Source organism: Mustela nivalis, assembly GCF_964662115.1.
Source record: "Mustela nivalis genome assembly, chromosome: 1".
NCBI lineage: Eukaryota > Metazoa > Chordata > Mammalia > Carnivora > Mustelidae > Mustela > Mustela nivalis.
The window spans coordinates 22224561-22247356 of record NC_139020.1 but is presented as its reverse complement, the minus strand read 5'-3'; the positions used below and the strand labels follow the sequence as shown (position 1 = coordinate 22247356).

Genomic DNA, 22796 nt, shown 5'->3' with positions numbered 1-22796 from the left:
TAAATACACAGAAGAAGGGTGCTTAGAAATGAAGTACATGATGTAAGATTTCACAGACCTTGGTAGAGTTTGAATTTTAAGTTACTTAAAAAAAAAAACTTCATTTATTAAGTAATTAGAAATTATGAAATATAAAGGTCAAGGGGTTTGACTCTGCTATAAATAAAACTAAGCTGATTCTTGAAGACACAGTAATTTGAAGGACCGTAAGAGTTCATCAGGATGTCACTTTAATACAAGTAATACAGATGTGTGTGAGATAATGATTAGAATTGAACAGAACAAACACAAGTAGAGGTATTTGGGTTACAAAGGTGATGGAACTGGCAAGAAATGCTGACAATGCGGATACCCTTAATATACATGATTACTTAAAATCCATGAGAAAAATAAAACGCAAGGAACTAATGAATTTATAAATGACAAAAATGTATTTGCGAAAGATGCTCAATCTCATTGAGCAAAAAAAAAAAAAATCAATAATAATGACACTTTTCATCCTGCAGATTTCAAAAGACTGATAACACTCTTCATTGGTAAGACTGAAAAACTTCAGTCTCATTTATTGTACATGTGAGTCTAAATTGATATAAACGCTGTAGTCTGCAAAGCACATATAATTTGTTGTAGGGAGTCTACTTCCAGGAATTTATTCTAATGAAATTTTGCAATATTAATGAATACTCACTGTTCATTGCAAGATTATTTATGTCGGTGGAAATTTGGAAGTAGTTTGTAGCCTCACCCTTTTATCTGTAGTGAATCATGCTTATGGCGTCATGCTAAGCAAAATAAGGGTTTCAAGATGGTGTGTTTATCATGAATTCATGTGTGTAAAACATTTGTGCCATTTTTCCATGGGGTGTGTGTGTGTGTTAAAAGGTAATAGAAGAATGTTCATTTGGAGATGATTTTTACTTTCTTTAGATTTTTCTCTATTAAGTTTCTTTTTGCTGACATGGTTTTTTTTCCCATTGTATATAGGCTTTATTTTTAAAGAAGTTATAAGCTCCTGGAAATATTGGGAAAAAGAAAGATTTCGTGTATACCCTGCAAAATATGCCTCACTACTTCTCCCATTAATCCCCCACCAGAGTAGTACATTTATTACAGTTAATGAACCTACATAGACACACCATTATAACCCAAAGTCCATAGATGCCCTTGTTGTTGTACATTCTATGGGTTTGGACAAATGTATAATGGAATATGTAGATAAAGATACAGATAGATATAGATGTAGATATAGATATAGATTGCAGAGTATTTTCACTAAAAATCCTTTCCGCTCTGCCTGCTCATCCTTCCCTCCCACATAACCTCTGGCAACCACTGATCTTTTTACTGTCTCCCTAATTTTATCTTTTCCAGAGTGCTATACAGTTGGAATAATACAGTGTGTAGCCTTTTTCAGATTGTCTTCTTTTACTTAATAATACATATTTAAGGTTCCTCTATGACTTATCAATGTTTTATAGTTCATTTCTTTTCAGTGCTGAATAATATTCCATTGTCTGTATGTGCTACAGTTTATTTGTCCATTCACTGAACGACATCTTGGTTGCTTCCAAATTTTGGCAGTTAAGAATAAAGCTGCTACAGACATTTGTGTGCAGGTTTTTGTGTAGACGTAAAAGTTCAACTGCTATGGATAAATAAATAATTAATTAATTGAAGGGTATATTTAGTTTAAAAAAAAATATAACTCCAAAATGTCTTACAAAGTCGCTGTATCATTTTGAATTGCCATCAGTAATGAATGAGCATTCCACTGACTCCACATCCTCGTCAACATTTGGTGTTGTCAGGGTTGTAGATTTTTACAATTCTAATTGGTGTATAATGGTATTTCATTGTTGTTTTAACTTGCATTTCTCTGATGAAATTTGATGTTGAGCCTCTTTCAATATGCTTATTTACCATCTACATATCTTCTTAGGTGAAGTATCTATTAATGTGTTTGGCCATTTTTTTGTTGTGTTGTTTATTTTCTTATTGCTGAGTTTTAAGAATTCTTTGTATACCTTGGGTAACAGTTCTTTATAAAATGTGTCTTTTATAAATGTTTTTTCCCAGCCTGTGGCTTTTATTCTCATTCTCTTTATAGTGTCGTTGGCAGAACAAAAGTTTTCATTTCACTGAAGTCCAGCTTATCAATTCTCTCTTTTATGGACTGTGCCTTTGGTTTGACATGTTATTTTTACAAATGCAAATAATCCAAAACTATGGAAAAAATAGAAGAAACTAACTGAAGGGAAAGTACTTAAAAATCTTAATCTATATCATATTTTCTACTGTAACAAGTAACTACAGAAATAATTCTATTGTAGTAGTCATTTTCCCCTTCAAGCATTTTCTTTGTAGTTATACTTTTGGGTTTTCCATCGTCTATTTTATTTACTTCTTCAAGTCATTAGAAAACTTTCTTTACATTTATTGGTTTTAATTAGAGCAGAAAAAGTATAATAATAATAAGAAAAAAAATAGCACAGGATTGATCATTGAGGAAAAAATAAAACAAGACATGCAGTTTTTTAAAAAAGGAAAAGGAAAATGAAAAAAAAAAAGGAAAAGGCTACATATTCGCTACAGATTTATTACAGATACCAAATTTCCTGGTTTTTAAATAAATCATGGGCCAGTCACAGATTTTTCATAGAGATTGCTAATGTGATGACTTTTTATGTCAGTTTTTGCAAAACAATTTAATTGGATAAAAACTACTTCCCCCAAATTATTCTTAGATTAAATTGTAGTTTATTCAAGATCTGTAGATCTGTACTTCAAGAATCTTACCCACCAAAATACTGCTTTATAATTTTGGCTCTTGGGTGATCAAGAATCAAATCTAAAATCAATATGAAAGTTCTGCTTTCCACATTTATTTGATAGTAATTTATCTTATTTAGGGATTATTGGAGGTCTTAAAATATCTGGCAATTTAATCTGGCAATAACAGCCATAATAATAATAATGTGTTACTTTTGTAATTACTAGTCTTATTTGTGCTTTACATACAGTATTTCATTTTATATCTACCATAACTTGGGGTAACTTTAATGACCTCCATGTGAGAAATCAGACAACTGAGGCTCAGAGGGGTTAAATGGTTTATCCACCATTATAAATCTATTAAGTAGTAGAACAAGAAAAGGATTCCAGAGCTCAGAATGAAATAATGTCTCCAAAACCATAAATCAGATGTTTTTTCTATTCAAAGATTGTATATTTATTCACACAGTTTTCAAAATGTCCCATTTGGTTTCACTATTAAACAGGGGCAGGAAATTCGTTCTGAAAATTGTTTTTCCACCCCAGTCTCTCCACCTACATTTTTCTCTCTGTATAGTGAATACTTCAGTTGCCCTATTTTCTGTGTAATTTTTGTTTTGAATATACTTGCTTTATTAATTCAATTAAAAATAGCTTTATATATGTCTTAATATACTCTATTTACTACATATAGCATTTAAGACAGGACTGTAGTCCTAAAGAGCTTACATGGGGATATAAAGCACGTTAGAGAAATCATTGAACAGGAAGAGCAACTTGTAGTTCGGTGCATTCATTATTGACAACTTGGGTCTTATCTCTACCCAGTGGATATGATATGAACCGACTTTACTTCAACCTTGATGTCATTGCTAAGACTTAAAATATATTTATCAGGGGCGCCTGGGTGGCTCAGTGGGTTAAGCCGCTGCCTTCAGCTCAGGTCATGATCTCAGAGTCCTGGGATCGAGTCCCACATTGGGCTCTCTGCTCAGCAGGGTGCCTGCTTCCTCCTCTCTCTCTGCCTGCCTCTCTGCCTACTTGTGATCTCTCTCTGTCAAATAAATAAATAAAATCTTTAAAAAAATATATATATATATATATATTTATCAGAGTATGAATTACATATCTGTCTTCTTTAATCTTCTTTAATCTGGTCACTTCAAAACATTCATAAGATACTACTTGGATATAATCTGGTATTGTTCTGCAGTTCATTAATATATTCATGAGTATATGAAAATGCCCAGTATACATTATTGCATATACTGAGTGGAAGTATATTTGTTCTATGTATAACACCTGCAACATATGAATGACCATGAAGTTTAATTATTTAAATCCTATGTTTTTTATTTATTTTTTGTATATTATGTCTCAAAAATGGCCTTATGTTTGAAAAGCTAAATTGTTTCACTCAAACATAATCAAGTATTTTTAAAAAGCAATTTGGCTCATAAATACTTGATTCTCTCTCTCTCTCTCTCTCTCTTTTTTTTTTTTTTTTAATATTTTATTTACTTCTTTGACACAGAGAGAGAACTCAAGCAGGGGTAGCAACAGAGGGAAAGGGAGAAGCAGGATCTCTGCTGAGCGGGAGCCTGTTGCAGGAATGGAGCCCAGAAGCCTGGGATCATGACCTTAGTTGAAAGCAGATGCTTAAGCGATTGACCACCCAGGGGATCTATACTTGATTCTTTTTCTAAAAACATTAAAATGTACTGGATGCTAGGCTTTAAGTCTCACTCAGGAATTCTACAATATGAGGCAGTATTTTAGACAGCTGAATTTCTTTCACAGTTTAATTTCTGTTGTAAAAATTGAAAAACAGTGATGTAGAATACATCTGGCCATCAGTGGTCCTTTTAATTTTGAGGATATACTGAAGCTGTCACACTGCTGCCCAAATCATTGTCAGAAATGAGTGTGCTAATTGAAAAGCTCTGGCTATGAAATGAAGTATTGTGATTTTATCAAGCAGGGATAACAAATCTATATAATCTGTGGGTTTTGAGGCAAATTGATTATCAAATTTTAAGAGTGCACCACAATTAGAAAATCCTACAGTAGATTTTTTTTTCAATTTCTGATTTATTGTGAAGACTGCATAGAATTTCAAATATGAATATTTCTACCTAGATCTAAAATTCCATACTCACATAGCTCATGAATGTTCTCCTTGCTTTCTGTTGGATTTGGAGGACTATCTCACATACAAAATACTGAAGTTCAGAAATTTATAATCAAACTCAGAAATCATATGCTTTTATTTTCTGAATCAGAGTGTGTGTGTGTGTATGTATATATAATTTATATAATTTATTTGGAGACTCCACGTTTCCTTACTCTAAAACTATCATTGAACATTGAACAAGGACAAGAAAAACAATTTATGACTGAATATTGGCTCTACTGTTTATAAATGGAAAAAATTTAGTACCTTAGTCTAGAAGCTTCAGATCTTATTCCAGTACATACAGATAATAACTACAGAATTGGTGAGATTATCAAAAAACTAAAGGAAAGTGTGTCTGGATATTGTGGTTGTTTAATAACAACAATTGAATATAGAGACATGTCAAAGTACTTATCATGAAAAATAGTTATTGTAAATATTATTTCAGAAAACATTCTTTGTGTACTATCTTTTTTTTATGTTTTCATTCAAATTCCATTTAGTTAATGTACAGTGTAATATTAATTTCAGGAATACGATATTGTTATTCAACACATCATACAACACCCCATGCTCATCACAAGTGCACTACTTAATCCCCATCCCCTACTTAATCCATCTCCCCACCTACTTCACTCTCTTGTCCATTATTTTAAAAAGCAATTAAATTAATTCTTCATAGAATATAGTTCCAAGCAAAGGATTATTCTCCGAAGAAAAGAATAGGCTTACTTTCAAGTGAAATAGGATATTATAATATCCATCATGTTTTCCTTTCTAATCAATCTTTCTACATTTTGAAGAAACTCAAACCTAAATGAATAATAAATTACAGTAACTGTGTTTTCCCAAGTTCTGATTATTCTATTTTACTTTTCATGCAATACTGCTCTTCTAAAATATCCAGTTTCAGTAAAGAGATCAAGACTAGAATTGTGCATTTGGAATTGAAAGCGCAGAGTTGTTATTTAAAGCTGCAGGACTGGATATGATCCATTAGAGAGGGAAAGTGGAGGGCGGAGGAGATTCCAGGCTGAGCTCTGGGACATTACAGCATCTGGAGGTCTTCAGGATGAGATTAGTCTCACAAGAGACATCGACTGACACGGAAGAGAAAGAATAGCTCCAAAAGCCAAGTGGAAAAAGTAAGTCAAAGAAGGGGAAATTGAATCCTGTTACAGATGAAGGCAGATTACATACAGAGTAGGGATAATCTGCTCACTGGAACAAGAAGAAAGTCAAAGTAGGTGGTTCCAGAAATCAGGTGATTGGTAAACCAGTGCATAGATGGGGAAGTTCTCCTCTGATTCTATTTCATTTTCAACATCCGAGTCCCATTCATCTGATAAATGTGAAGATGTGGAAGGGAATGTTTAAAGTGAGGAAAATGGAGAAGGCATGGAGCACTCCACCAGAAAACTCAGAACTCATTGACTAAGGAGGGTCTCTGTCTTCTCATTGGCCTGTGCATTTTTCAGAGCAAAGCTTGAGTCTCATGACCAGTAGGTAAAAAGCGCAATGGATGAATTTGGCATAGTAGATTAATGTTTATTGAGTGAATTACTCAACCCTTATTTTAATGAATCACATAATCCAGGCATACCTCTATGTTATTACCTTTTGCTTTATTGCCCTTTTCAGATACTATGTATTGACAAATTGAAGGTTTGTGGCAACCCTGCGTTGAACAAGGAATGGTGCCATTTTTTTTGTTGTGCCATTGTTGTGCCTGTTGGTGCCATTTTTTTCCAGCAGCATTTACTCACTCTATGTCTCTGTGTCACTTTGATTTTTCTCATAGTGTTTCAAAACTTTATTATTATATTAGATTCATCTAAGCTTTCAGTGAATTATAATCACTGATCACAGATCAATATAACAAATATTATTATTATATTTGTTATATTGATCTGTGGTCAATATAATAATATAATTATTATTATTATATTTGTTATATTGATTGGTTATCGGTATAATTATTATTATATTTGTTATATTGATCTGTGATCAGTGATTATAATTCACTGAAAGCTTAGATGATGGTTAGCATGTTTTAGCAATAAAACCTTTTTATTTTTTCAAATTTTTTTTGAAGATTTTATTTACTTATTTGACATAGAGATCACAATTAGGCGGAGAAGCAGGCAGAGAGAGAGAGGGGGAAGCAGGTTCCCCACCAAGCAGAGACCCCAGGATCATGACCTGAGCAGAAGGCAAAGGCTTTAACCCACTGAGCCACCCACGTGCCCAAAGTTTTTTCTTTTTTTTTTTTTTAAGTAAGGTATGCACATTTTTTGAGATGTAATGCTATTGCATACTTAGTACAGATAACAGTATAGTGTAAACACAACTTTTATATGTCTTGGAAAGCCCAAAAATTCACTTGGTTCACTTTATTACAATTTTTGCTTTATTGCAATTATCTATAGTTATATATCTACCAACTATAGTTATCTCTAAGGTAGTGTGCCTATAGTTGTAATAATGGATGTTTTATTAATATGCTGAACAGTTACACAATTATGATTTGGTACAGACATCCCATTGTCATTTTATTTACCATAATTTTATCATACACAAAATTCAAATTTTTGCCTTCTCTGTTAAAACAAAATATTGTATTCTTAACAATAGAATTATTAATTCTTTCTTTTTTAAGACATAATACTCTATAATGATTCCTTATGTTTTATTTCAACTCTGCCACTGTTTTCTCCCTCACTTTCTCTCTCACGATATATATATTTTTTCCTTTTTTCCCCCTAAAGCATATTTTGGGTTTGGGTTTTTATCCCCCTTACATTCTCCTCTGAATTCTGAATTTTGTGTTTAGATTTTTTTTTTTTTTTTTTTTTTTTTTGGCCTGTGGAGAATAGAGAGGCAGCTTGAAAAAAGTAACTATTTTTCTAAAAGCATGACCCATCCTTCCATTCTTCTTACTTACCTGTTTCTATTATAACTTCTATCAACAGTGTTGCTTTCCTTTTTGAAATAAAGTCGAACCATCACAGGCAGCCTGAATGTACTTTAAATATACCTCAAAGGAAATTGAAATGTCTCCATTCCTTCTCATACCTTCAAGGCCTGCAGTCACTGCTCTCTGGCACTTACTTTGTGACACCCTGATTGCCAGATGGTATCAGTCCTGATAACTCCATTTAAGAAGTGTAGGGAGAGAAAACTTTATCAGTCTGTCACCATCAGCCCTTATCACCCACAAGCAAGTGGTCAAAGCTAGAAGAATAGTACAGCTCAGAAAGAATGCCCCAAAGCAGATTATTATAGGAGATTGGGCAGGAAGATTGAACAAGTTGCACAGGATTCCTCTTTTCCCTCTTGAATCAATAACACGTATTGGTAGAAGCATATCTTGAGGCCTCCTTAAACTACTTAGGGTTAAAATTGGCTCCCTAGGATTAGAAAGAAGCCTATGTGTTCTGTGGCTTTTCCACATGTGGACTTGAAATGCAGTGCCTCAGTTGCTGTCCTGCACAGAGCCATTTTTTTCACCAAACTTCTTTGCTATGAGTTAGCATAAGGTGTTGGGTCTTTCAGAAGTTAAGACCTTCACCAGTAGTTCTCAAAGGGAGGATATCCTGCAAATCCATGGACTAAAACTTTCAGGGGATTGTGAATTAAACAAGCTGTTTTTGTAATGATGCTAAGGCAGTAGTTGGAGTTTTTCGGGGTGCGGATGTTTGCTCTCGCGGTAGAAAAGCAGTGGTGGGCAAAAATTCTTAGCAAGAATCAGACTGTGCCACAAAATTATTCTAGTGGTCCTTTTCTTCACTATCACACAACCACAGGGAGAAGAAAGCCAATTTCATTTAAGAATGTACTTCAGTAAGCAGTGAAATGTAATGTTTTACATCTCAACACTTGACTACGCATCTTTTCAATATTTAGTGTGACAAAATTGCAACTACATATAGAGCACTTCTGCTGCAAACAAAGATATAATTATCTCGAGGAAAAAGCAAATGTGGGTTATTTGAGTGTGAGCTGAACTAGCTATTTTTTTTTTAACATGGGACATTATTCTTACTTGAAAAAAACATGACTGACAAAATGTGGTTACTCAGATTTGGGTTAGCAGACATTCCTTTTTTTTCCCCTAAAATGTGCAAAGCAAGCCTGTCATTTCAAGGAAACCACAAACAGTATTTGTTGTCATTCGTATAATTTGTGCTTTTAATCAGCTAATCTTAAATAATGAGATGTATACTGCACTATGAATATTTGATATTTTTTTCCCTCCAGTTATTTATCTAAGGTTTTAAGACTTAAATTAATGCCTCTTTCATCCTGGTTGACCTTCTAGTAATCCAGTATTAATGCTGGTTTCAAGGAGATATAGGCATATTGTTAGGCAGTCGATTTTAATTTGAATGACCTCAACTTCATACTAATTGCTGTATTTTAGAGTTAAGGCAGTCTGAAAGTTTCATACCGTTCTGAGTTATAATCACCCATGTGAGTTATAATCACTCATGTGAATCAGCTAATTTTGTCATGTCTATTTTAGCCCCTGTTTCACTCCTTTGTTTAATCTGTGCTTCCATAATATATTCTTACTATTTAGTATGTGAATACTCACGAACCAAAAGAAAAACACCTCCGAATTTATATTCCGTAACATTTATTCGAGAAATGATAAACTTTTTGAGTACGCCTTTTGGATTATACCTGACTGCCCAAGGTCCTCATTCCCTACCCAATTTTTGAGAGAAGAGTGTGGCAAGCTTTCTCAAGAATATTCAGTCATATACACACTTGAAAGTAACATAAAACATCTGATATATCATTTTTTGTTTGATACTGGTTTTTAAACGAGCCTTTGTTCTATACAGTACTTCATTCTTTAAATAGAATGTGTGTTGTTATGAACAATATTTCATCCTATATGGTACTTTTAGAAGCATCATTTATACGTTGCAAGTGGTTTTGCATGAATGTTTTTCTAAAATTGTTTGGGAATACATGTGTGATCATAGACTAATGAAGCTCCTGGGATATAACCCTTAGTTTACAAGGGTCGGTGTTAATGCACGGCCATGGGGACAGGTTAGTAATAAGGGTGGATGTGTCATTGGTGCCAAAAGCTGTTTCTTAAAACTAAAGAGCATGGCAAACAATATAGCTTAGGCTATTTTAATGATGCCAAGAGTACTGAAAAAGTGGTTTATCAAAAACTGTCACAATGAACCACTGAGCAGGCTTCTTAGGGCAAGGGTGGGAGACTGAATGACAGACCAAACAGCTCTGCTTTTTTTTTTTTTTCCTTCTTTTAATAACCTGGTTACTCCTTTTGTCTGTTGCTTTCATTTGAAGACACAGTTTTCCTACATGAAATAGTGTGAAAAAGATGCAAGGAAGCCATAATTAATGACTGCTCCTGCAAGTTGTTGTTAAATTTACTTGAAAAATTGTCCCCTAATATTAACCAGCATGAAAAAGAAAACTAGCCTAAGAAAATGTCTTAGACCTTTTTCTAGTCTGTCCTTCTAGCATTCCCCTTTACCGTCTGCCCCAGCTCCTAATGCTCGGTCGCCACTTAGCAGCCTTGTTGTTTGATTAACATACAGTGCAGACTCAAGGAAGGTGCACATTTTATAGGAATTAAGTTAAATAGAAACATAAAAGTGTCAAATTTGTTTTTAGTGTCCCATGTCACTTAATTCTGCACTGCCTCTCTTCTCAACAGGTAAAATACTAGATTCATTCTGGTCCTAATGGCCAGATCAGTTGTTAAAACAAACTGCTGTTCTCACAGGTAATTAAGTCCCATTGCCAGCTTCTGTGGATAGGTTCATGGAATGTTTCTATATTCAATGTTCATTTTCCTGGGGACAGCGTCTTTCAAGAAAATCTTACATAACTTGACTTTTCCCAGATTGCGATCGTGTAATTCTATATTCTGAATTAAGCGCCTTCGTTTTTTTAGGTACTCATGATTCTACAACCTTCCTTCCTAACAACTATACATTTTTTTTTTTTTTTTTCTGGATAAAGTTTACTTTTGAATTCAGAGCCACGGAAAGTGTGTGTGTGTGTGTGTGTGTGTGTGTGTGTGTGTGTGTGTGTAGTTTGCCGTGTTTTCTATGGAGAGGAGTAAAATCTATTTGAATTGGCTCAAAGATGTTGAAATGTTATCTTGTGAGATAACGGGAAATTCACGGGTAGATCTGGAGTTCAGGATTCCGGCTCCACTTCTCGTAGATTCTCTTCTTTCCCTTTTCATGGGTTGGGTCTTTCCTTGGTTAGACTGCTTCCATTTTGGATACATAAGTTCCAGGCATCATATCCAGATACAGTAATGTCCAAAGGAAGAGACTATATTTCCTCTTCTTGCATTTCTTACCTGAGGACCAATTAATTAGTTTTCAGATCCTCCCAGCAGACATCTCTTTTACCAGAAGTGAGTTATGTGCCTTGTATGAACAGATTATCATGATTGCTTGGATGGATAATCTGGGGAAACCTCCACTCTGACTAGTATAGTACCGTCGGGGGAAATAGTTGTTTTCTTGAACATTGTTAGAGTGTATGGGACATGACATACAATAAAGAAAATGTACCCTTCAGTACTTTGTAAGTTTATTGATATACATAATATATCATGCCTGGAGTGAGCTGGTAAAGTTGTTTCGGCATACTGACCTTCATTCAGTTCATTCAGTATCTTTCAGTGTTAAGTCCTTTCCTATGTTGACACTCTGGGACACTCCTTTTATTTGTCTATTAAAACTTAGATTTTAAAAGAACTGTAGTATTGTTTCATAGCCCTAAGTTGCATATTAAGCAGTAATTGCTCTTTCGGCTAATATATTTTTGTTATTGCTGGAATCATTCATAGTTTATAAAGCAGCAGAAAATGTACAAAATCTAATCAGATGCATCTTAAAATAACTTTTATTTTATTATTATCCTATTTAATAAGCCAATATAGAAAATAATGCAAGTCTCTTTACTTGTGTCCTCAGATCACTTCCTTGAGGGATCTTGAAGAATCTTCCTAGATTTTCCAAATTGCTTCAAGTCCCTCTGTATTTTTTTTTTTTTCTATCGCTTAAACATCAGTTGGGTAGTCATTGATTTGATGGCTTTCACCTTATTGAACTTGGCCCATTTAGCATAGTGAGTGCTGCAAGAAATAGTTGTTCACTGACTCAAAAAATATATGAATGAATGAATGAATGAGTCACAGAAATAATTAAAATTGCAAAGCAGTGTCTTTGAAGAAAAGCAGAAAACCACCAGGACTACTCTCTGTACAGAGAGCAGAGTCTTCCATCATTTCATTCAACTTGTGAAGATTTATTGATTATGGAGCTGGTCCTTAGTTTTTAAAGGATATATCACAGTTTGTGGTCCACATTTATATGTATGTTTCCATGGTGGTATTCCTCATTAGATTTCAGGTTCTGTGAAAAAAGAGCTGTGTCTGATTTGATTGACAATTTAAACAAAAACATAGCTCAGTATTAGGCACATACTAAAAAACTTAATCCAATTCGGTTTAATGATTGAAGTAACGGGGAGATTAATTTATATGATATTCATGACTTGTACTGACGGAATTAGAAATGACTGCACATTTATTTAGGAATAAGTTTTCAAATCTTAATTTTTAAAAATATTTTATTTATTTATCTGAGAGAGAGAAAGAGAGAGAGCCTGAGCAGGGGAGAGGCAGAGGGAGAAGCACACTCCCCACTGAGCAGGAAGCTGGATGCGGAACTCGGCCTCAGGACCCTGGGATCATGACCCGAGCTGAAGGCAGATGCTGAATCAGCTGAGCCACCCAAGCATCCCTAACTTTTCAAATCTTAATGGAACAATCAGTGAACACTAAATTGGAGAAAAATCCTCAATTTTCTCTTGTCAAAATACCTATCTGTTAGAGTGCCTACTGAGACTCAAAAAAAAAAAAAAAAAAAAAGAGTAAATTCTTGTTATGACACTATTTGGTGTATGTTTGTTTGTTCTTCAGAGTGACACTCCATCACCCTTTTATCCTGCTCCATACCCTTGCTTGGTTAAGTGGATCATGTCATCAGCAGGAAAGGAGTTCAAGTTGTCCCTACCCATGCCTAACCATCTGTTCTAAGGAATTATTTATCATAAACAACCACCACAGCATAAAAAGAAGGGTGTGATTCAAACTGAAAATGAGTTGAAGAACAGGTGTCTCAATAGTGTAGGAATGGGAGAGGTCTTTCTGTCTTCCTGCAAGATGGGTGACCGGAACGGGGCCCTGAAGGCTTAACCAGTTCAGACAAGCTAACAGGAAGGAACATTGGAGAGAACTGGAGAGAAGTTAGTAAGGAGTAATTTTCCAGTTCAGTGTAAAATCTGAACTGATCAGTAGCCATACTAATTAAGATAACACTGAAAGAAAGGCTTTTGCTTTATTTTTATTTCTTCTCTTCCATATATATATATATATATATATATATATATATATTTTTTTTTTTTTTTTTTGCTCATCCCCTTCTTCCTCTCTCATTTTTCTTCTCCCATCTCATTCGTATCTTTCCCTTTCCAACATTTCCAGTGGCGAGTAATCCCTTCATGATCCCTGCTCCCAAAACACACACTCTTGTGTCTGTTACAGTTGTTTGAAATAGCCTGCTTGCACTCTCCCCACACTCACTAATTTCTGATATAAAAGATCAGCACTTCATTCCCAGTGTTTCTATATGACAATGTTTTTAGGAACCCAATTATGTTTAATTATGTCTCTGTTGTACAAGTTCTTAATATTATGTTCGCTCTTAGAGTTTTGGATTAGTGAGTACTATTTTCTGGGTACCTTGTTTTGTTTGGGTTCCTGTTTGTGTTTGTTTTCATTTTATTTTGTTTTGAGCATTTTGTAGTCTTTTTGAAAGTTCAACTGTAATTTTTTATTTGGAAGATCATGATACTACATTTGAACTTCATTCAGAGCAAGGTAATTGGGCATTTTCCTTCAGTTCTAATTCTCTTTTTATATGTTCTTTTTAGCATAATGATTACTTCACAGTAACATTATAGTCTTCTTCTTACTTTAATTAATGTCACATCTCAATTCTAAGTGCTTGTTTTCAGCCCCAGGGTACTAATTTCATATCTTGTTTCTTAAATTAGCTGACTGTAAGCTCAGATTTCTGGTGGTTATGATAGTCATATAGCTATTCCCTGTTCCCAACAATAAGAAGAAATTACTGTTTTAATGAAGAATTTTCTGCTATTCTGTTAGGTATTTGATTTTAAAAGAACTGTACTATTGTTTCATAGCCCTAAGTTGCATATTAAAAAATAATTTGCTTTTCAGCTAATATATTTCTGTTATTGCTGGAATCATTCATAGTTTGTAAAGTGCCAGAAAATGTGCAAAATCTAATCAGATGCATCTTAAAATAACTTTTATTTTATTATTATCCTATTTAATAAGCTAATATAGAAAATAATGCAAGTTTTTTAGAAGCCTTAAGAAGATTTGTTTATGAACTCTATTTTTTCTTTGATAACAGTGTCTAGGAACAAAAGAAGAAGAGATCCTCTAGAGACATCTTATTTATACTATATCTAAACTGTTAGGAAAAAAATAATTCCAAATGCAGGTTACAAATACTGAAATTTGTATTTTTATATTTATTCCACAGAAAATTCTGAATCTTAAAACATAAATAGATAAGATTTGTATTAAAGTAAACTCTGTTGTTTGTGTTTAAATATAACCTTTTTACTTTGATTTAAATTTTTGCAAAATCCCATTGTGACTTTAACCTGCCTTGGTCCCTAAGCACTGATTTTTCTCCATTACCTCAGTGTTTGATTTGTTGCCCAGTGAGTAGTGATGATTATATTGAAGCCCCATCATTGTTATAGTTGCTTTAATAAATATATTGTCTTTATCTTTAGTTAGAAAGTTTCACATGTTGCATTTGTTCCTTATGTGCTGTAGAGAATGAAAGATACTTTTTTAGTCTTCATTATTTTATTAGGGGAAATAATGCATTTCCTGAACATAGAGATTTTGTTTACATTAATAGCTTTACTAATGATTTCTGAGGATAATGACATGTAAATTGAGTTTTCCAGAATTGTATTTAAAAATGAAAAGTTGGAAAAGAAAGTGATGTCCCTTGACTGTTGGAAATCATACATGATGAAAAATACAAGTGATATGATGAAGAAGAAAGTAACATTAATTTGGGGAGAGAAAAGGAATTTCTGTGGTGTCACTGTGTGTATGTCTGCGTGTATATCTCCCTAGGACGTGGTTTAAAGATGATATTGGAAGTGTGAAGTGAAAATAGGAAATGTATTTATAGCCAGTGGAAACTGTTGATGCAGAACTCCTGCAATAAAAGGGAGCTTGGATTCAACAGGATGGGGGAAAGAGTAGCTTGGTCCAGCATGGAAAGGCATATAATGACCTTTTTAAGGGCAATGAAATTTTTAAAAGAAATTTATTTTTTATTTTTTTTTTAAACTTAGATGAATTTTTTTAAGTTTTTTTTTTTTTTTTTTAATTTAGTTGACAGAAAAGAGAGAGAGTGAGCACACAAGCAGGGGGAGCAGCAGGCGGAGTGAGAGGGAGAAAACAGGCTCCCTACTGAGCAAGGAACCTGATGCAGGGCTTGATCCCAGGACCCTGATATCATGACTTGCACTGAAGGCAGACACTTAACTGACGGAGCCACCAAGGTGCCCAAGAAATTGACTTTTTTAAAAAAGAAATTGATTTTTACTTGTATATTGTGAAGGACATTATTGAACATATATTTTTACTTTATATGCCTGTTGGGTTTCTCTATTTTTCACTGACCTTTGATATGATTACTATCTATAATGTTGCTTTCTAATGTTCCAGAAGTTTCTTTTCCTTTTATAAAAGTCTGAAGGATTGTGCTCTGCCAACATTGATTTCGATGATTTAGATTTTTACAAAGAACATCACAGATACTTCCTCCTTTTCTCTCCTTTTCTCTGACCTTCCGCCTTTTTGTCTTCAAGCTGTTTATTAAAAATTATTCTTTAGGGTGTTTGAGTGGCTCAGTGAGTTAAGCCTCTGCCTTCAGCTCAAGTCATGATCTCAGGGTCCTGGGATCGAGTCCCACATTGGGCTCTCTGCTCAGCAGGGAGCTTGCTTCCTCCTTTCTCTCTTTGCCTGCCTCTCTGCCTGCTTGTGATCTCTGTCAAATAAATAAATAAAATCTTTTAAAAAATTATTCTTTAGGTTGTATTTAAGATAGTTATAATCTTCCAAGCACATGAATTGATGCCCAGAAGAGAATAGATGAAATTACTTGACTTATTTAATATTTGCTGTTTGATATAAACTCCATACAATGAAAGGAATTCTTTGGTGTCATAATTTTATATTTAGTTGCATATCACAGCTAAAAATCTAAATAACTTTGACAAGGCTCTAATTATGAGAGTTTATTTATTCTGTTGTATTTATTAAGCAATTAAGATATGTCCAAATATGATTAAGGATACAAAAGTTATTATGATCCTTCTTTTAAGTCCAGAGCTCTTACAGATAAGAGAATCCATACTAGACAGTTTAAACAGAAGAGGACTTATCATGGATTATAGCTTGCTCACTGAAGTGTTTTGAGAGCTGATGGAAAAGGCTATATATAGGCTGAGCCTTCAGGAATGCCTGCCAGAATCTTGATGTTCAAGTGACCCACCAGTGGATCTGATGTCTCCATCATGACGTGGTCTATGATAAATCGAGAAGCTTAATACCTGATCTATCTGCATATCATATTGCTTCAGAAAAGGTGATGAGATAGGTTGAAGGGAAAAAGACAACTCATTGAGCTGAATCTAAAAGAGTTATTATACCTGATTCCAGAAATAGCTACAAAATATGAGTATCAGCTTGAAAGACAACACATTGTGATAAGCACTTGAACCACTTGGGTTTTATAAGGAATTAAAACCAATTACTATTATTAGTGGATGTCTGATAATACTTAAGTTATGAAATATGATATCAGAAGTAGCAAACATTGGTAGACTAGGAAAAGAATCAACCTTTTAGTTAGAGGAATTATGTCCTATGATTGTCCTTGCATAATTTAATAATAATCCAGTATTTTAATGATAAAGACACATTTTAATAAATTTCTTAATATAATCTGATAAGGTGATTATATGAGATGCCACATGATTCAATATAGAAAAAAGATCCTATTTTCTGTATATAGTCAAAGCTACTCCATAGACTATATAAAGCCTAATTTTCACAAGACATGCAGTCTTTTTTTTTTTTTTTTAAGATTTTATTTATTTATTTGACAGAGAGAAATCACAAGTAGATGGAGAGGCAGGCAGAGAGAGAGAGAGAGGAAAGCAGGCTCCCTGCTGAGCAGAGAGCCCGATGCGGGCCTCGATCCCAGGACCCTGAGATCATGACCTGAGCCAAAGGCAGCGGCTTAACCCACTGAGCCACCCAGTCACCCAAGACATGCAGTCTTAATGTTAGTAACAGGCAGAGGAAAAATAAGTGTCTCACAGTCTCCTTATATTAGTTGTGAATTTCCACAATAATGTTACACAAAAAGCTATCCCAATAATTACTGGATAAAACATCAGCTATTTATTATTTCTCACAGTTCCGTGGATTGGTTGAGTGATCTTTGTGATCTGAGTCTATGTTGGCTAACTTAGGCTGGGCTTGCTCAGGTGTCTCCAGTCAGGTGGTAGGTTGACTAGAAAACTAGCTGGGTTTAGCTGTGCTAGTCAGTTTTCCTTCACTTGCTCTCAGATTTTCTAGGAACACAATCCTGTGTTCTCAAATCAGAGACAGGAATCCAAGAGTTTTGGAAGCATGTCAGACCTGTTGAACCATAGGATTAGAGCTGACACACTGTGACTTCAGGTTCATTTTGATAGCCTAGGAAAGTTATTAAAGACTATCCCAGAAGTAGGAGAGAAATAAACCACTACTTTCTAGATATTGCAAAGCTGCATTGCAGACAATTTACCATACTCTCCTATACACATTTTAGAAACAAATCAAGCAAGCTCATTATCCTCAATGAGTTTTCCTCAACTGCTTCTCCCTTATTAAAATAGCAACTCAGTTTCAAATAAACACAACTCTAAGCAGGATATGTATTGTCCTTGCCAGTAAAATTACCCGAACCCTAGTAAATTTTAAAATTTATTGAGCACACATTATTTCAGAATTCTGTTATGCCCAATACAGAATTGAAACAGAATCAAAACAACCCAATTTCTAGTATAGTCTGTAAGAATCATGGAAGTTTTCACATCATCTTAAATAAAAAGCTAAACAAAATTCAAGCAAAAACAGAAACAAAAACATTTCTTAGATCTGTGAAAGAAATGAGGCCCCCCAAATTGAAGATAGGTGTTTACTGACAGGTGGACACAGAATTACAATTTACCTGAACAGAGTTGAAATGTCCTCAGAAACCAGCGTCAAAGTAGGGAAGCCTGAATTATAATTCAAGAATTGCTGGGGGACACCTGGGTGGCCCAGTTGGTTAAGGTCTGCCTTTCAGCTGAGGTCATGAACCTACACTCCTGGGACAGATCCTCTTGTAAGACTCCTTGCTCACCGGAAGTCTGCTTCTCCCTTTCCATCTGCACCTCCCCCTGCATGTGCTAGCTCTCGCTCTCTCTCTTAAATACATAAATAAAATCTTAAAAAAAACAAATGTTGGAAGCTCAGTGTGGAAGTTTCAGAGATAAATAATGCAGAGAAATCCACTCATCAGGAAACCCCCATATTTCTGTGAATTTTATTTCCTGGGTTTCTACCAATTCTCTTTCACATGGTCTCACAGTGAAAGTCAGGGAAAAATGCCCATGCGCTTCTACCACAGGGAGGGCAAAAGGAACCATTTTGAGTAGGCCAGAACATTCTGCAGTTCTTAACAATGTATGTTCTCAGGAAAAGTATTAAAATAGAGCTTCACATGCTGGGGTTTTATTGGAGTCTAGCTGACTTGGGTGAAAGGACATACCCAACTTCTGCTCTGTTTACCCTTCCTTGTGGGAGACAGAAAATTCCCAACTGTAGCCCATCTAGCATCCTGCCCCACCTAAGAGTGAAGACAGCCTAAGAAGCACATGTGAAGTCATAATCTAGAGTCACAAGATCACTAAAGACTGAGATCTAATTATAGGATGACCTAGTTCTACCCTCCCCCCACACCTTACCATCACCTTACTAATGGATTCTTTACATCATTCCTTGTAGCTAGTACATTATTGCTAGCAATCACGCAAAAAATTACAAGACATACTAAAAGTCAGAAACACAATTTGAAAAGATAGAGCAAGCATCAGAAACAGACTCCTATATGGAAGGGATGTTGAATGATCAGATTAGATATTTAAAAGAACTTGATTAATATGCTAAGGACTCCAGTAGATAAAGTAGACAGAATGCAAGAACAGGACAGTGTAAACACTGTCTAAGAAAGAAATAAAAGGAAATGATAGAGATAAGAAACTCTGTAAGAGACATGAAGAAATCCAATTGATGAGCTTATCAGTAGACTGGACATTGCTTAAAAGAAAAAGAATATCTGAGATAAATGAAAACCTCGAAAACTGAAAAGCAATAGGAAAAATGACTGGAAAAAAGAGAAGAATGTTCCAAACTGTGGGACAAGTACAGAAGGTATAGCATAAATGTATTCGAGATGTCAGAAGGAGAATAAAGAGAGAATGGTAGAAATACCTGAAACACTGAGTGAGAATTTCCCCAAATTAATCTCAGGCACCAAATCACAGAACCAGAAGCTCAGAGACACCTAGCAGGAAAAATGCCAGAAAAATGACACCTAGCCACATTCAAACTACAAAGAAACCAAAGATAAGGAAAAAAATATGAAATAAAAAAATACCTTACCTATACAAAAACGAAGGTGAGAATTGTATCTGATGTAAAAACGAAGGTGAGAATTGTATCTGATGTCTCAGAAACCATGCAAACAAGGCAATGGAACAAAATAAAGATGTTTATAGTAACTTTATTCATAATTGCCATTACTTGATAGCAACCAAAATACCAATACAATGATGTCACTGTTCAGAGCCCTCAGGGAAGGATTCATCAAATTGAGTATGCAATGGAAGCTGTCAAGCAAGGTTCAGCCACAGTTGGTCTGAAATCAAAAACCCATGCAGTGTTGGTTTCACTGAAGAGAGCTCAGTCAGAGCTTGCAGCTCACCAGAAAATAATTCTCCATGTTGACAACCATATTGGTATCTCAACAAAATAAAGTGTATCTCAATCGTGGTACTTACTGTTGATGCCAGACTGTTAGGTAATTTTATGCGCCAGGAGTGTTTGGATTCCAGATTTGTATTTGACAGACCTCTTCCTGTAACTCATCTTGTATCTCTAATTGGAAGCGAGACCCAGATACCAACCCAGCAATGGGGCTGGAGACCCTATGGTGTTGGACTGCTTATTGCTGTTTATGATGATATGGAACCTCACATTTTCCAAACCTTTCCTTTTGCCAACTATTTCGACTGTAGAGCCATGTCCATTGGAGCCCATTCTTAATCAGCTCATACTTAACTTGGGGAGACATATGTCTGGATTTATGGAGTGCAATTTAAATGAACTGGTTAAACATGGTCTACCTGCCTTACGAGAGACACTTCCAGCAGAACAGAACCTAACTACGAAGAATGTTTCCATTGGAATTGTTGGCAAAGACTTGGAGTTTACAATTTATGATGATGATGATGTATCTGCATTCCTGGGAGGTCTTGAAGAAAGACCATGGAGAAAGGCACAGCCTGGTCAACCTGCTGATGTACCTGCAGAAAAGGCTTGATGAACCGAGGGAACATTAAGTTACAAACAAGTTTATGTGTGGATTATCAAATCTGTAAGAATGCAGGAACACTGATTAATGCCTGGGTGGCTCAGTGGGTTAAGCCCCTGCCTTTGGCTCAGGTCATGGTCTCAGGGTCCTGGGATTGAGCCCCACATTGGGCTCTGCTCAGCAGGGAGCCTGCTTCCCCCTCTCTCTCTGCCTGCTTGTGATCTGTCAAATAAATAAATAAAATCTTAAAAAACATTAAAAAAGGAACACATACTGATGACAGTAATCTATACTATGAACCAAAAGATGCAGGGTGGTCTTATGGTATGTTTTAGTAATCAGTCCAGATGTGTTTTTCCTAAGCAACTTGTCTAAAACCATATAATGGCATGCATTATCTTTGAGAGGGTCTATATAATCATTTTCTAGTTAGTTATCTATACTAATGTTTTTATATGAAGAACATAGTGTCTTTGTGGGTTTTTTTTTTTTTTAAGATTTTGTTTATTTATTGGACAGACAGAGATCACAAGTAGGTAGAGAGGCAGGCAGAGAGAGAGGTGGAGGCAGGCTCCCTGCTGAGCAGAGAGCCCGATGTGGGACTTGATCCCAGGACCCTGGGATCATGACCTGAGCCGAAGGCAGAGGCTTAACCCACTGAGCCACCCAGGCGCCCCTGTCTTTGTGGTTTTAAAGACAACTGTGAAATAAAATTGTTTCACCTGAAAAAAGTGCAGTGTATAATTTTCAAATATATGACATTCGGAAAAGGCAAAATTTTAGACACACTAAAAATCAGTAGGTTCTAGGTGTTAAGAAAGATATTAAGATTAATAGGTAGGGCAGAGAGAATTTTTAGGGGAGTATTCTGTATGATACTGTTATGGTGGATACATAATATTATACATTTACATATACATTATACAATTGTCCAAACTCATAGGATGTAGAACACCAACCCTGCCCTGAACTCAACTCTGAATAACTTTGGACTTTGGATGGTAATGATGTGTCAATATGACCCTGCAATTGCATTACTGGGTATTTACCCCAAAGATACAGGTGTAGTGAAAAGAAGGGCCATCTGTACCCCAATGTTTATAGCAGCAATGGCCACGGTTGCCAAACTGTGGAAAGAACCAAGATGCCCTTCAGCAGACGAATGGATAAGGAAGATGTGGTCCATATACACTATGGAGTATTATGCCTCCTTCAGAAAGGACGAATACCCAAGTTTTGTATCAACATGGACAGGACTGGAAGAGATTATGCTGAGTGAAATAAGTCAAGCAGAGAGAGTCAATTATCATATGGTTTCACTTATTTGTGGAGCATAACAAATAGCATGGAGGACAAGGGGAGATGGAGAGAAGGGAGTTGAGGGAAATTGGAAGGGGAGATGAACCATGAGAGACTATGGACTCTGAAAAACAACCTGAGGGTTTTGAAGGGGCAGGGGTTGGGAAGTTTGGGGAGCCAGGTGGTGGGTATTAAGGAGGGCACGGATTGCATGGAGCACTGTGTGTGATGCAAAAACAATGAATACTGTTGCACTGAAAATAAATAAATAAATAAAAAGAATAAGTAACACTTAAATATATATATATATATATATATATATATATATATATATATATTTTTTTTTTTTTTTTTTTTCATCAACGCTCATTAGTTATAACAGATGTATCACTCTGGCGGTGGATGTCCATAATGGGGGATGTTACACTTATGTAGCAAGAGGGAGCATTTGGGAAATCACTGTACCCTTTGCTCAATATTGCTATGAACTTAAAAACTACCTCAAAATATCTATTTAAAAAATAAACAGTAAATGTTGTCTACATTTGTCTACCTTTAAGACCTGTTTGATTTTTTTTTCTTCTTTTTTCACTCCACCATCTAGGATTATAACACACTAGTTATTAAATTTAACCTCAAGTGCTGTTGCATGATGTGGTGAATGTCTTGGGATATTTTTATCTTGTTGCCCTATTTTTTTTGGCAAATATCTATGATGGGTGTTG

At 35.1% G+C, this 22796-nt stretch overlaps 1 protein-coding gene and 1 pseudogene across 3 annotated transcripts in view; both read left to right on the top strand.

The window, feature by feature from the left end:
* Nucleotides 1–22796, top strand: part of NCAM2 (neural cell adhesion molecule 2) — a 513251-nt gene that overhangs the window by 107245 nt on the left and 383210 nt on the right. The gene's annotated exons all lie outside the window — the stretch shown is intronic.
* Nucleotides 19560–20800, top strand: LOC309873659 (proteasome subunit alpha type-1 pseudogene; annotated as a pseudogene). The gene is made up of 2 exons: nt 19560–19610; nt 19990–20800. The product of its transcript is annotated as a proteasome subunit alpha type-1 pseudogene (transcript).